Source organism: Triturus cristatus, chromosome 6 (genome assembly GCF_964204655.1).
Source record: "Triturus cristatus chromosome 6, aTriCri1.1, whole genome shotgun sequence".
NCBI classification, from domain to species: Eukaryota; Metazoa; Chordata; class Amphibia; order Caudata; family Salamandridae; genus Triturus; species Triturus cristatus.
Window position 1 is genome coordinate 1,823,611,261 of NC_140589.1, and position 15,427 is coordinate 1,823,626,687.

Sequence of the window (15,427 nt, forward strand, 5' to 3'; positions counted from 1 at the left end):
TAGCATGGCCAGAGCATAATCTCACAATGGAAATCCAGGAGCATGTGAAAGCAAGGGCCAAAAATCAGCTATATTCTGCACAAAGATTAAAAGAAAAGTGGGATATGTTTTTCATTCACCAGCGCTCTGCTGCCCGCACTGCCTTCAACAGAAACCCCTGGAGAGCAAGGAGTAATTAAGGGTGTCTGGAAGTGGTGCATTATGGGATCATTAATTCTGCACATATCGTCTGCTGTTGCATTAAAGGGGAGGTATAAAGACAGAATCAAACCCAAAACCACACTCTAGAACACCCCTGGTTGCGTTTTTATGCGCCGCGCCTTTGTCTGCACTTCTGACAGTTGATGTTTGCCGTCCTTTGCCACCTGAAGCTGAAATCTGGTGATGGCTAAAAAGATTCTGAGAAGAAGCACATTGCCTCTCTGAAGGGCAGGAGGGGCGAAGAGATGCAATACTCCTAATTAAAAACAAACAAAAAGGTACCTAGTATAAACCAAAGTGAGTCAATTTAAACAAGATAGAAATAATCAAGAGTGACAGGTGATAGCAGCCTGGTGTACTGTCTGTGACTGACAGCAAACAGCTCACAGGAAGACACCGTACCAGCGATGCTGGCTCTCTACTGTGCTGCTGGGTGAGATCTTCCATCTTTGGGTGCTGCTGGCCCTTCTATAATCTAGTCTATCTAGAGCGTGGCGTACTACGAGCCAGGAGCTTGGGACACAGGGCCCCCAGGGACTGCTTATTGGTGGCCATGTCAGGAACAGCAGGACAACCCTTTCAGTGAACCAGCAGGTGCGTTAACGAGGCCGCCATCATGGAATGGGACAAGCTGTGAAGCTTTGTAAGCGGTGGGATAAGCCAGCACCTGCTACAAGCAATTTTCTGGTATGCCAGACTACCCATGTGCACAATGGCACCATGCAGATGGAGCTGGAGGCCAATGTTTCAGGTCGGGGGGGATGTTGGGAGTGTGATGCAGATGGCCACCCACATGTCCCTGCACAGCAGGGCCCCGTAAGTTACTCATGAGATAGTGAGCGCCATCTGTGGTGTATTGCTTAGGGCGGCATTATGCTGCACGAGAATGTGGCCTTGCTTACTTTAATATTTGACTGGTGAGAGGGGCGTGCTTTGCTAGCTCTGCATCTGGTACCAGCGATGGCTCAGTGCATGCAGCCTCACGGCTGTCTCTACATGGATTTATAGGTATCTGTGGAAACAAAGGTGTTTCCAAAGAGGTACGCCTTTGCCAAAGGGTGCCTGCCAGTGGAATCAGATTTAAAGAGAAAAAAAATGCAGATTAGTCAATACGTTTCACTCTTTGCAGAGTTGGAGACTACTTTGAAACCCTCACTAAGTGCCAAAACACAGATACTCCACAAAATGTGGTTCACTGATACCAAAACATGAGAACTTATCACACCATTGCCTGAAGGTGGCTCGCCCAAACGGGATACTGGCAGAAGGGCACCGACCCAAGCCCCAACGTTATGCTGTTTGTTGTCCTGACATGTAAAGTAGCCTATACCCAGCCCTAAAAAGGAGAATGTACCCACCTACATCATTTTAATAAACGTATGGTTTGGAATTCTATCCCAAGCTACAAATTCACAACTGTGCCACATACACTACACAAACATCCTTCATATGCTATTAAAATGTTTGCAAGGACAGCATATAGAGGTTTGCAGGTGGCAACACCATCACAAGAAGAACAGTGGATGAAGGAGCTAGCATTAGATCAAGTAAACACTTGTCAAAATATCAGATTGCCCACACAATACATAGCGACATTGGTAAATGTGGTGACAAATGTGGGAAACTGAACATTAACTGGGGAGGATAACTCGTACCCATGCATCTTAGACACCTAGTTATACAAATGTATTGTCTTGTTTGGGTTCGCGGCATAGGGCAATAGATGCATCTTTCCACATGTTGTACACTAGGATACCCTAAATCCACTGGTTATGACCAATGGCCACAGTGAGAAGCAGAGTGCACTAAGTAGGGCCAGATAACTTTTAATAATACTTAAAAAACAACAACAACAAAAACTTGCAACTTGGGTCATGCCAGCCCAGCCACTGATCGACCACCACAAATTAACATTTAGGCACACAAGATGGTATAGCAAGGAGGAAGATTAGGTACAGCATCTGAACTGTTAGCAGGTTCACCCTGTAAAACTGACCTTGATGATCAGTGTGACCATGTCCGTGAGGTCATTCTAGATACATATAGGCGAGGGAATCACAGCCACTGTCCATTAAAAAGCACAGCCTACAGACTGCCCTGGTTGCACAGTGTGCTTATTTTTTAAAGGTTTGTTACTGCACGCTGACATCAAGTGCTTTCTCTTAAATGGAATTGGTCTTGATGGAGCAGTCCGCAATCTCAATAGAAAGTCTCCTGGGATGAGCATGATGACCATTACTCTGGCAGCCTTGCATCAGGAGCGATTACACTGTGGCCATGACATGTCCTTTCATCCTGTCATTACATCAGTAGTATTACATAGCAGGTCCTTTATTCCTGTCTTTACATCAGTATTCTTACATCGAAGGTAAACCATTAAATTAATGTTTAAAGGTATCTCAACCCGTTTGTGTGAGAAAACACACACACTATATACATCTCAATCAGAGTGGCAGTAGTTATATTTAGGGTTACCAGAGATGGGAATTCCTCAGATTTTTCACCATTAATAAATATGCGCCCGTTTGACGAATCTCCACAAACTTTCCAGACCTGTTGCCTTTTCTACATTGGTGAAGCATGGAATGTTTTGTGGTGCTTGTTCAAGGGGGTAACAAAGATAACCAGCATTGGCATAGCCAATAGGTCTCGCCTTTGGGCCCTTAAAAGAGTTTAACCATGCACAGTTCATGTTGTTGCACCAAGGATAGTGTGCTGCATAAGGATAAGTTACTTACCTGTAATCCTAGTTCTCTTCCAGGGGTATCCTCATCAAAGTCATAAGCACTGAATATTCCCACCCATGTGCGGGGACCCCGGAAATAATAAAATTATATATGAAGAACATATATATACAGCTCTGTATATGTATAAACATATATTACTTTTTCCCAAGCAAATGCAGCCCTCATAGAAGGCTAAACAATGTAGACACAAATATCCAATAATGCACCATAGGTATAATAATACACCTAAATCTCCTTTTTTTTTAATGAGGTAAAAAAAAACTCATGATAAAGGAAAAAAAGAACACTGCAAACCACAGATCCACAAAACATTGTTAGCCTGCAGGCTGCATTGCAATACAATACCATAGAGACTGAAAAGCCTTGTACAGGTAAAAACTGGCCCCGTGCCTTTAAGACAGCCCTGACTCCAATATCCCATCATGCCTCAGGGGTGACAGTTGAGTCAGTTGTTCTTTGCGGGACCGTAGTCCTACACACAAAGATGTATTTCCTCCATGTTAAATAATCCACTCCTCATAATTGCCTGGGGAGGCGGGTGGGTTGCTTATGACTTTGATGAGGATACCCCTGGAAGAGAACTAGGATTACAGGCAAGTAACTTATCCTTCTCTTCCAGGGGATCCTCATCAATAGTCATAAGCACTGAATAGAATAGCAAGCCCACCTTCCACCTGCAGGCAAATGAGAACTGCATTATACATGGAGTAAAAAACCATTGACAAATTCAGTTATTGAACAGATTCCTCAAGGAGGCTTGTCCTACTTGAGTGTCTGCTCTGGTGTCCGAGTCCAGACAATAATGCCTCGTAAATGTATGGACAGATCTCCAAGTGGCTGCTTTGCAGATCTCGGAGAGTGGGACATTATTGAGAAAAGCAGCAGTAGCCGCCTTTCCTTTTGTGGAGTGCGCTTTAGGTCGAGCGACCAGTGGCTTCTGCGCCAGCTGGTAAACCAATTTAATGGCTGACACAATCCACCTAGCAATGGAATGCTTAGATGCAGCAAAACCTATGCGGACAGCACCATAGTTAATAAATAAGTGGTCAGATTTCCTGACAGCCTTAGTCCTAACTAGGTAGAACCCGCTTAACATCTAAAGAGTGCAACGTCCTCTCCGCTGGCGATGAGGGGTTGGGAAAAAAGGTTGGTAAGGAGATAGTCTGGTTAACATGAAAATCTGACACCACCTTTGGTAAAAAAGATGGATGAGTTCTCATCACTACCCTATTCAGATAAAAAATTGTGTAGGGTTCTTTAGAACAGAGGGCCTGTATTTCACTCACCCTACGTGCTGAAGTGATAGCTATTAAAAAAGCTGTTTTCCATGTAAGGTGCTGCAAAGTAGCCTTATGTGTGGGCTCGAAAGGTGAACTCATAAGTTTTGATAGAACCAAGTTCAGCTCCCAAGAAGGCGAGGGAGGCCTTACTGGGGGGTAAACCTTTGAGCCCCTGTAAAAAATCCTTCACCACCTGCAGCTTGAAGAATGACTGCTGCGAAGGGTAGCGCCTATATGCTGTAATGGCCGCTAGGTGAACTTTAATGGATGAAAATTTAAATCCCACCCTGGCTAAGTGAAGAAGATAAGGCAAAATCACTTCCTCCTGACATTTTGTAGGGTTATACTGATGTTGCATACACCATACATAAAACCTCTTCCACTTACAGAAATAAGAGTGTCTTGTAGAAGGCCTCCTAGCCTCCTTCAGTATGGTCATACACTCCTGGGGAAGGTTTAAATGGCCATACTGGAGGACTTCAGGAGCCATGCTGTTAAGCTCAGCGAGGGAAGACTGGGATGGTAAATCTTCCCCTGCATCTTGGTTAACAAGTCCGGTCTGCACGGCAGGCGCTTGTGAGGTCGGATCGACATGTGGAGGAGATCCGTGTACCACCACTGTCTCGGCCAGTCCGGTGCTATGAGGATCATCTTGGCAGCCGAGTGTTGCAGCTTGGTCACCACCTTGGGGATCAGTGGGAGAGGCGGAAAGGCGTACACAAATATCATTGACCAATCGATCAAAAGGGCATTCCCTATGGATCCTGGCCGATGGTATCTTGATGCGAAGCCTCGGCATTTCGCGTTGTGTTCGTCCGAAGAGATCTATTTGCGGACGTCACCACTCCTTGAAGATGTCCTCCAGCACCTCGTTGTTGAGTACCCAGTCGTCTGAATCTTGAAAATGACGACTGAGCAAGTCCACTTTTACGTTGAGCTCTCCTGGTAGGTGCACCGCCTTTATCGAAATGTTCCTTGCTAAGCTCCAGTGCCACAGGGACTGAGCCTCCAGCGAGAGCGTCCTGGATCGAGTACTCCCCTGTTTGTTCAGGCAGTACATTGTGGTGGTATTGTCCGTTTGTACTAGAATGGGACTCGTCCTGATTGCGGGCAGGAACGCTTTGAGGGCTAGGTGGACTTCCCAGAGTTCTAGCATGTTGATGTGGTACAACCGTTCGCTGCTGGACCACAGTCCTTGCGTCTGTAGGGATCCCAGATGCGCACCCCAGCCCTGCAGGGATGCGTCGGTGATCAGCGTCTGAGATGGGGGTTCTTGATGAAAAGGAAGTCCCACCTGTAGATTGAGTGGCTTCAACCACCACTTGATTGACTGCCTGGCCGCTGAGGAAAGACAGACTGTTTCCTCCCACAGTGAATTCCTTTGGTCCCATTTGTCCTCCAGATCTTATTGGAGAGGACGCATCCTCAACCTGGCATTGGGCACCAGGAATATGCAAGATGCCATGGCCCCTAGCAGAGACGAAATCTGTCGCGCTGCAGACAGCTTGTTGGTGATAATCTGCTTGCCTTTATGGATCAGGGATGACCGTCTCTCCTCCGAAGGAAACACTTTTCCTACTGCGGAGTCTATAGTTGCACCGAGGTAGTGTATCCTTTGGGTTGGTGTGAAGTTGGATTTCTTGAAGTTCACCCTGAGCCTCAATCTGTGACACAGGTTCAGGCAGCGTGCCAGCTGTGAGTGTACACTCTGAGGCGATGGTCCTTTTATCAGCCAATCGTCTAGATAGAGATAGACGAAGACTCCTGCGCGCCTCAGTGCAGCCGCTACTACTGCCATGCATTTTGTAAATACTCGAGGGGCCGATTTCAGGCCAAATGGTAGGACCTTCAACTAATAGTGAGAGGTCCCCACTACGAACCTTAGGAATTTCCGATGACTCTGTACGATGGGAACATGAAAGTACGCGTCTTGCAGATCCAGCGAGCACATCCAATCGCCTTGCCGGAGATGCGGATATATTTGGTGAAGCGCAAGCATGCGAAACTTCTCTTTTGACATGCTTGTTTAGTGTTCGTAAGTCCAAGATGGGTCTGAACTCTGCTTTTGTATTTCTTTTTTGGGTTAGAAAATATCTGGAGTAGACTCCTCTCCCTCTCTGCGCCCTGGGAACTCTTTCTATTGCTGATTTGAGCAGAAGGGTCACTACTTCTTCTCTTAACATCTTGAGGTGTTGAGATGATTGTACAGGGTGGATCGAGGGAGGAGGGCTCCGGAAACGAAGCGAGTATCCATGTCGCAGTATATTCAGAACCCACTTGTCCTTTGTGATGGATTGCCACTCTGGAAGATGGTTTGCAATACTTCCTCCCACCGGAGCGGTGGACGGCATTGGAGGAAGCAGGCTCTCATTTCTTTCCTTGAGCCTTGTTTCCACCGCCGGCCTGGCGGTTATTTCCACGTCCCCTGGATGGTCTACAGGACTGAAATTGTTGCTTCTTTTGCCCTTGTTGGTCTTGATTTTTCTGCCAGTGAGGGGTTTGAACCCTCTGCTGGTAGCCACGCCTGTCCGTTCCCCTACGGCGACGGAATTCTTTCCGTTTCTCTAGGCCCACGGCTTTCATGGTCTCGAGTTCTGACTTCATCCGAGCCATTTCTTCATCCGCATGAGAACCGAAAAGCAAACTACCCGAGGAAGGCAGATTCAGAATTCTTGCCTGTGCTTCAGGTTTCAAGGCCGTCAGCCTTAGCCAAGAGGATCTTCTGGCGGAAATCCCATGAGCATATGAGTGCGCTGCCAACGTTGCTCCATCCGCTGCTGCGCTGATCACTTGGTTTGAAACTAGGCTGCCCTCGTGCAGGATCTCTTCAAAGTCCTTTCTGTCTTCGGAAGGCACTTTTTCTATAAATCGCTGCAGGGAATCCCATAGTGATCTGTCGTAGCGCCCCAGAAGCGCTGAGGCACTAGCCACTTTCAGACTCGAGGCCGCCGAGCCACATACTCTTCTCCCCCAAGAGCCTTGTGATTTACTGTCCTTATCCGGCGGCACTGTGGATGATGACACCACTGAATGGGTTTTTCTGGCAGGAGCCGTGATCACAGAGTCCGGTGGAGGGTCCGCCTTGAGAAATAGAGGATCCTCGGGAGCCTGACGATATTTCTTAAGAATCTGCGCCGGCGCAGATTTGATAGTCGCTGGCGTGAGGAAGATATCCATCACCGGTTGAAGCAACCCAGGGACTAAAGGCAACAGTGGACGAGACACCGCTCTCTCATGAAGGGTCTCGAAGATGATAGAAGAGGTGGTTTCTTGAACAGGCATAGGAATGTTCAACTTTGTCGCTCCTCTGCACAGCACATCTTGGAAAGTGGTGATGTCGTCCACTGGCGACACTCTAGATGGTTGAGTATCTGTGAGTGTGGGTGAATAATCCCTTCTGGACGAACGGCTTGACAAGGAAGATGAAGGAGACCTCCGTCGCCTTCTCCCCGATCTGATTGACTCTTCTATGAGAGGTAGATCTGGATCGCCTTCTGGGCGAGCGTGAGCGCCTTTGCAATTCTCTTCCTCGAGAATGGGATCTTGCTGGTCGTGATGGTTGATCCAGAGTCCTTAGTCTTGTTAAGGAATCCTTAACTGCCTGAATCATTGCAGTGTTCTGAGGCATTTCCCTGACGGGGCTCTGAGGCAGAACATGGTCCTCGTCTTGAGATGTATGCTCCACTGGAAGAGCTGGAGAGAGACCCAACACCTGCGGTGATCCGGATATTGATCTCGAGCCTATGAGGAGATTTGCGCCTTGATACTTTCTTGAAAGTCAGACGAATGTGTGACGTCTCCTGGTATCCCACCTCGGGGGACCGTCTCGACGGTGATAGGCCTATCACCGGAGACCTGGACTTCGACGCCGAATGGATCACCGGCGATGTGTCCTGCCACGACGTCGAGAGCCTTGTCGTCGACGGAGGACTTGTCCTGGACGGAGATCTAGAACCCAACGGGGAATCTCGCCTCGACGTCACCATCTTCTCCGAAGATCTGGAGACCTTAGACGACGGAGGCACCCGCCTCGACGCAGACTCAGACGGAGGCACCCGCCTCGGCGCCGAATGTTCAGACGATGATCTTGTAGGATCTTTTGACACCGATCTTTGCCTCGACGTCAATGTAGATTTCGACGTTGAACGCCTGTGCTCTTCATGCGACGTCGACTACTCTCTTGGTGTCGATTTAGACGTTGAGCGATGTCTTGACGTCGAACGATGTTTTCTCGACGTTGATTGGCGATGAGCCTCCTTCGACGTCGAAGGATGTTTTCTTGACGTCGAAGTTGCCGACGACGAACAAATGCGCTTCGTCGACATGGACTTTCTTTTGGAAGCATGACTCCCCCTGGACTCCTCACCTCTCAGCGACGATCCCGCCGCTGGAGTCTTTGACGCCGAGCCCGACGCCGATGGAGAACAGACAGAGACCAGCTGCTTCGACGTTGACCGCTCCGCAAGGCCATAAAGCCTAATTCTCTCTCTTTCAAAGTCCTCTTTGAAAGGTCCTTGCAGTGACGACAGGATGCAGGAGTGAGAATCTGGTATACAGACGATACACACCTCGTGTGTGTCTGAAGAGGCCTTCTTTTTGCCACAGGATGGACACGGCATGAATAAAGAAGGCATTTTTCTGACAGAAAAAGTTGTTAAATTTAGTCAGAAAACACAGGAATACGCTTCCCCGACAGACTTTAACCAGAGGAAGCCCAAAAAATTACTAGAAAAGTAACAATTCTTGACTGAAGTCAAAAAAGAAGAGAGCTGAATTCCAGGGTCCTGACTGAAGGAGCCGGAAAGAACAACTGACCCAACTGTCACCCCTGAGGCATGATGGGATTTTGGAGTCAGGGCTGCCTTAAAGGCACGGTGCCAGTTTTTACCTGTACAAGGCTTTTCAGTCTCTATGGTATTGTATTGCAATGCAGCCTGCAGGCTAACAATGTTTTGTGGATCTGTGGTTTGCAGTGTTCTTTTTTTCCCTTTAGCATGAGTTTTTTACCTCAAAAAAAAAAAAAAAAAAAAAAAAGGAGATTTAGGTGTATTATTATACCTATGGTGCATTATTGGATATTTGTGTCTGCATTGTTTAGCCTTCTATGAGGGCTGCATTTGCTTGGGAAAAAATAATATATGTTTATACATATACAGAGCTGTATATATATGTTCTTCATATATAATTTTATTATTTCCGGGGTCCCCGTACATGGGCGGGAATATTCAGTGCTTATGACTATTGATGAGTATCCCCTGGAAGAGAACTAATACTTATAAGGTTCCAAAAGCAAGACCTATTGGCTATGCAAATGCTTGTTCATTATCCAACGACAAGCCCCCTTGCGCAGGAGGCAGATTAAGAGACCCACCAGGATATGGTGGGACTGATTACGAAGTATTGCGGCACCAAACAGGACTTTTGAGGCAAAGAACGGTGATTTTGTCACAGTTTGTCCACACTTATTGAACTCACATTGACTTCGTTCAGCCTCTATGCAGAGCACATCACTTTGACATAGACATGTTTACAGTGTGTGATCTGACTTTGCACTATACATTCCTTTATGACAAGAATATAAGACATAGGTGAAGTCAAGCGCGTGGCTCATGGGCAAACCCCGTCATGCCCACAGACACTCCCAGCCGGCCGGCACATGCTGACAGAGGGTTCCAGGCTGGGCATCCTCGGAGCTGGACAGTAGGCATCAAGCAGATGGACCTGGAAAGGAGCTGGCAGTAGGCACGGATTAACTAGTCTGTTTCCAGCTCTGTCTTCGTGATTAGTTGTTTTTAATTCTCTCCAGCAGTTCTTGCTGTAGTGGGAGTGAAAATTCCCATGTGATATGAATGGGAAATTAATATTTTTAGGACCACCTTTAGAACTTTGCCCCTCTTGAACTATGTGCAGGACATTTTAATGGACCATTCTTAGTTGTCAGATCATTTTTTGTCATCTAAAGCCCTCCGATATCTTTGGGTCGAGTTCGCTCTATATAAATCTGCAAAAAAAAAGTGTCATGCAGATTCCTCAAACAGGGATAAATGTATTAGCAAAAACACATTGTTTTCAGTGGACTAAAGAACGCACCTGTAAGTACAAAGCTGCTGTTCACGTACTTTTATGCATATCTATGCGTGTGTACGTTTGCTGGTGGGAGTCTATGTGAATTTAGGATAGGCTGTCCGCTTTATTATTTTGAATGCTTCTGGAAATATGCATATAATATTGAATTACATCATATGGTGTATGATTTGTATGACTTTGTATAAAAAAAGGAAAAAAAGGGGAAATCCTATAATAAAGAAATTGAAAGCAAATCATTAATTCTTCAGGCATGTATGTCAAGTTTAATTATAAAACGTTAACACATGAACTACCGGATTGTCACTTTATTTATTAGATTTTTGTCAGTTGACTATGTAATGAAAGCCAAAAACAAAACTGAAATAGAAGAAAATCCTTCGTTTTTATATTATACATTCTCGAGATACTCTTTCCAACATCTGGATATGTAGGTAGCAGTTTCTGGTTTACTGCTGGCATCCTGCCTCGCCAATTAAACTATTGTCCTTTATTTGGAATTCTAAAGTCTAGCTTTGAAAAAAAATAGCATGTCTGCTCAGTTTATGGCATCCTGCCTGCTTCTTCCGTTCTCCACTATCCTGTCATCACCCGACCTTGTCCTAATCGTCACCAAGGATAAAGGTAAACAATGTAATCTAAAATTGAAGAGAGAAAGAGAATATCTACCTATCTGTTTGTGTGTGTGTGAGCAGCAGCTTGTGACACACATACACGTCTAAATCAATTAAAAGCAGCCAACCAATTGAAATCTTAACTCTTTTCAGTGCAAAAGGTTTCTTTAGATATGTTAAAGTAATTCGGCCAGCCATTTTCTGCGATCTTGGGTTTTTCCGAACTTGGCAGCTTGTAATAAGAAGATAATTATTCCCTGACCTAGAAAACATATATATATCTAATGTTATTCTAAAATTCATTTATAAAACGGTATAGTCCTAATCCTGACCCCAACAACAGCATCAAAACTAGTTAAAGAAATATAAAGTACAAAAGGATCTAAAGGACCTAAAAGGTAAGGACTAGATAATTAGGTTACGAGTACCTTTATGCACCTCCCTTTGTTTTATGCATTAGCTACTTATTTCGTATGGGACGTTTTTTTAGCATTAAATGATTAGAAGCTAATGTTTGATTATAATGATAAAGATCCTTTTGTACTTTATATTTCTTTAACTAGTTTTGATGCTGTCGTTGGGGTCAGGATTAGGACTATACCGTTTTATAAATGAATTTTAGAATAACATTAGATACATATATGTTTTCTAGGTCAGGAGCCTGTCAAAAACGAAGATTTTTGTCAAGCTGGCTGTTACACTATTGCCAACCCGCCTTTCAATGCTCTATTAATAAGAATTGCTACTTGGAATTTTGGTGAGTGATTAATGGCCTAAATGAAGCGGCGTGCTGTGACTTTTTGTCTCATATTCTATATAGGAGTTGTTTATGGTTAGCGCTCTGTTTTACTTTGGTTCTATATTATGAGGTACTTTATGGGGGGTGATACTTTCACGTGCTATGATGAATAGAGCCCAAGGCATTTCTCTTTTGGGTATTATCTAAATTTTGATGGTTTTCTTTTTTGTTTATAAAGCTGGAATTATCTCTGGTGGCTTTTAACTAACTTAATCGTGGTGGTTTTGGTGATTCTGACACTTTTTCGGTCTATTTTGATTTCTTTCTTAGCCTTTTGGGTCTTTTCGGTTTCTTATATATGCCTTTCTTCTGTTTGGTGGAGGTCTAAAACACACTTAGTTTGAGATAGGTAATAGTTGGTAACGGTATTGTATATCTGTTTATTACAGCCCTGAGGAAGTCTTTTGGAAAATTTACCATAGACGAAACACGTGTTGGCTGTATGCTTTTAAGATAGAATGAATTAAGAACAGAACCTTTGCTCAACACAAGTGATTCTAAGAAACCTTTTTTTACGTCTGGATTTCGAAAATTGGTCGTCTTGAAAATCAAGCTCTTGCTTAAACATGTCTTCTAAGGATATTATCAGAAGCTGTAATAAAGACTGTGGATGAAGATTGGACAATATTTCCATTTATTATATAAAAACTTTTGGGTTTGAGAAACTTATATTATCTGTGATGGAAGACTTACTCTTTTGAAGAATGCTCAGGGAATCATTATCTTTTTGAATATTTACAATTGTTTCAATTGTAAGCTAACAGCGTTGGGTGGTGGCTGTCTTTTTCCCTTGATGCATAGTTGTGACAATTTTGTTCTCTTACTGCTTTAACCACTAAAATCTTGCGCAGGTTATACCTCACCACCTATCAATAAGCTGTAGCTTGTAATAAGAAGTTGAACAAAGATGGGGAAGAGGGGCTTTCGGCGGCATTTGCATTTTATGGCACCTATTTCTATGCCATACTGAGCTTTTCTACATAGAGATGAGACGGTCATTGAGGCGCCTCTGCTGTATTTGCATTTGGTAAAATAGCCTCAATGATGTGTTGAGAGGCGCCCCCGCCCCGCCATTGTTGAAGCTGCCGTATGGGGGCCTGCTAAGTGTATGGGGTGTGGGGGATCAGAGTACATAATTTATGGTATCTAAAGACATACTTTCCAGAGACACAGCCCCGGAGACAGAGGATGTTTATTTCAAGGAAGTCCCGCGGCCTTCGCGTCTGGGCAGCATTTGGTAAAACAAAGTACAAATGTTTTGAAGCATTTACATATTCCGAAGCATTTAATCCCTCGTGCAAGCCTCTCATTGCACGCGGGCGGAATGTTTGTCTACTGCGTGTATTTTTGGTATCAACAGATGCACAGAGGATGATGCTGTGTGAAAGGGTGCAGCATGGGACCCATGGTGTACGTGGTTGTGAAGTAATGTTTCCACCGAGATAACATTGTAAAGACTGAAGCATGGATAGTTAAAAACAGGTGCAATAATAAAACGTGAACAATGCGCATTTAGTAGTTGCTGCAACAAAATCTACAAAACCGGTATCTACAAGAAGAGACCCCTCTGAGTGCTGTCTCCACGTACCACATTTGTGACTGCTGCTATAAGTGGCATCTACTGACATGAGTCGCACAGAACAAAAGAAAGGCGCGTGATCGCCACTAAAAGTTAAAGCGCTTCATGGCGTGCGGCCCAAAAAAAAAACAAGCGTTTCTATTCAACCGGAGATCTTTTGCTAGCGTGCAGTCACGGGGGTGGGCTCCTCATTCTTTGAATAAGCTACTCACTTGCCAAACTCCTGGTGTGAAGGTCCTTATTACATTTTGGAGACAGGGAGGTACTTCCTAAGCTACTGTCTCAAACTGCCTTGAGCAGCCCCTGCTTTTCGTGAGGCGATATTGCTAAATGGGAGGGGATCGGACTTCCCACTTGACGCTTTGTAAAGATAACGGCTGTTGCGTGGCCACCAATTATTAAGCACTCATTGCCAAGTAATGTTGCGGCTTGTGCTTTGTAAATAACTAATATTTTATCGCTAGACAACATTATGCTAATATTTCTTGCCATCAGGGGTGGTGACAAAGTATTGTCATAAATTTGATTGTATCTATGATTGAGCACCCATATCATTGTGGTCGCCATTATTTTCGCCTGCCCATAAAACGAGCTTGCAAGAGTTAAAAATCCTAGGAGAGAACCATTTGCCTTTCATCTTTCCGAGAGCGATAAAGCCAGTACCCCTTTTTTTTTTAAATAAACAATATCGCCGATTATTAAGCACTCATTGCCAAGTCATGTTGCGGCTTGTGCTGTGTAAATAGCTAATATTTTATCGCTAGTCAACATTATGCAAATATTTCTTGCCGTCAGGGGTGGTAAGCGCCATATAAATACCATTTACAATGGCCACTGGATGTCCCCAGAGCACTATCTTATTCCCTCAGTACCGTCCCAAGTCAAAGTGTGGACGGGCGGCTGTGTCTCCGAAGGCTTTCCTGAGGGGCTATGGAGGTGGATTGAGGTAGCAACACACACTCGTTAAAGTACAGGGCAGACAGAGGTGGTGTATGCTGGTAAGAGAGAGGATGGCCGCACGAGAGAGAAGCAATTAATGTGGCGCAGTGAGTGCAGCCACGCGCAGCGTTTACCTTGCGGGAGAGTTCGATAATTGCTAACAGATGGTGCCGCTCGCTCCCGCAAGGGAAACGCCAAATGTGCACGCGTTGCAATTGAAAGCAATGCAAAGTTTTCACGTTTTTGGGCATAAAAAGCTAATAGATTCCAAGAGATTTCCGCCTATGCAGCGCATGCACGCTGCGTAGGCGAGACCTAAAAATTGGGGTTCCCAGAACGCCTTTGTTCACCAAGGCATTTTTACACAGACTGTGTGTAGCAGTCAAACTCCAAGCCAGATTTTGATGAAATTTGGCAGGATTACACATTATGGTGTGCAGATGATCCTTTTGGTACTACAGGTAAGTGTTATTTAAGTTATAAGGCATTTTAACGTAGTGATATCGGTCGTCACAGTACTTTTGCAGAAATAGCAATAAAAAGTAATTATGCGATTGTTTAATGACTGCCTTGACAAAAGTTAAAGGCAGCCATGTGGTTTTTAGGAACATTTTGCATGTATTCTACGTTTAGTCCTTGGATGCAGGTAAGTGTCACTTTATTAGAGTGGTAATAGGTAGGGAAAATATTTATAAGTCTCTACATATATTTTTAAAATGTACGAAGTACCACTTAGAAAATAAGTGTTAAAAAAAAAAATTAAAATGCACTGTATTACACTACATGTTACAAATATATAGTGCAATATAGTGTATTTTCAATTTTTAACATTTAAAATCTTGACAGAAAAGTCTATAGAGCACTGCGGAAATACCTGAAAATTACAGTGCAACTTAAAAACTTAAAAAGAAAAAAAAATGCAGCTCTCCCTAAACTGCTGGAAAGTATATAGAAAATTGTAAATACATTTGTATAACTAGTACCGCTTGTATAAAGTGGTAATAGGTAGGGAAAAAATATTAAACTTAATACTTACCTATATACAAAGCCCTAACCCAGAACACAGCGAAAGCGTGCTGAAAACTATATGGCTGCCCTGTACGCTTTGTAAAGACAGCCTAAGAAGGATTGAACCTGAAGGGCTGAAGGTGCGACTTCACTCCGACAGTAAACCCTAGGTTGTG

At 44.3% G+C, this 15,427-nt stretch overlaps 1 protein-coding gene across 2 annotated transcripts in view; it reads right to left on the reverse strand.

Annotated features, from left to right (window-relative positions):
- Positions 1 to 15,427, reverse strand: part of HADHB (hydroxyacyl-CoA dehydrogenase trifunctional multienzyme complex subunit beta) — a 341,378-nt gene that overhangs the window by 50,840 nt on the left and 275,111 nt on the right. The window lies entirely within an intron of this gene.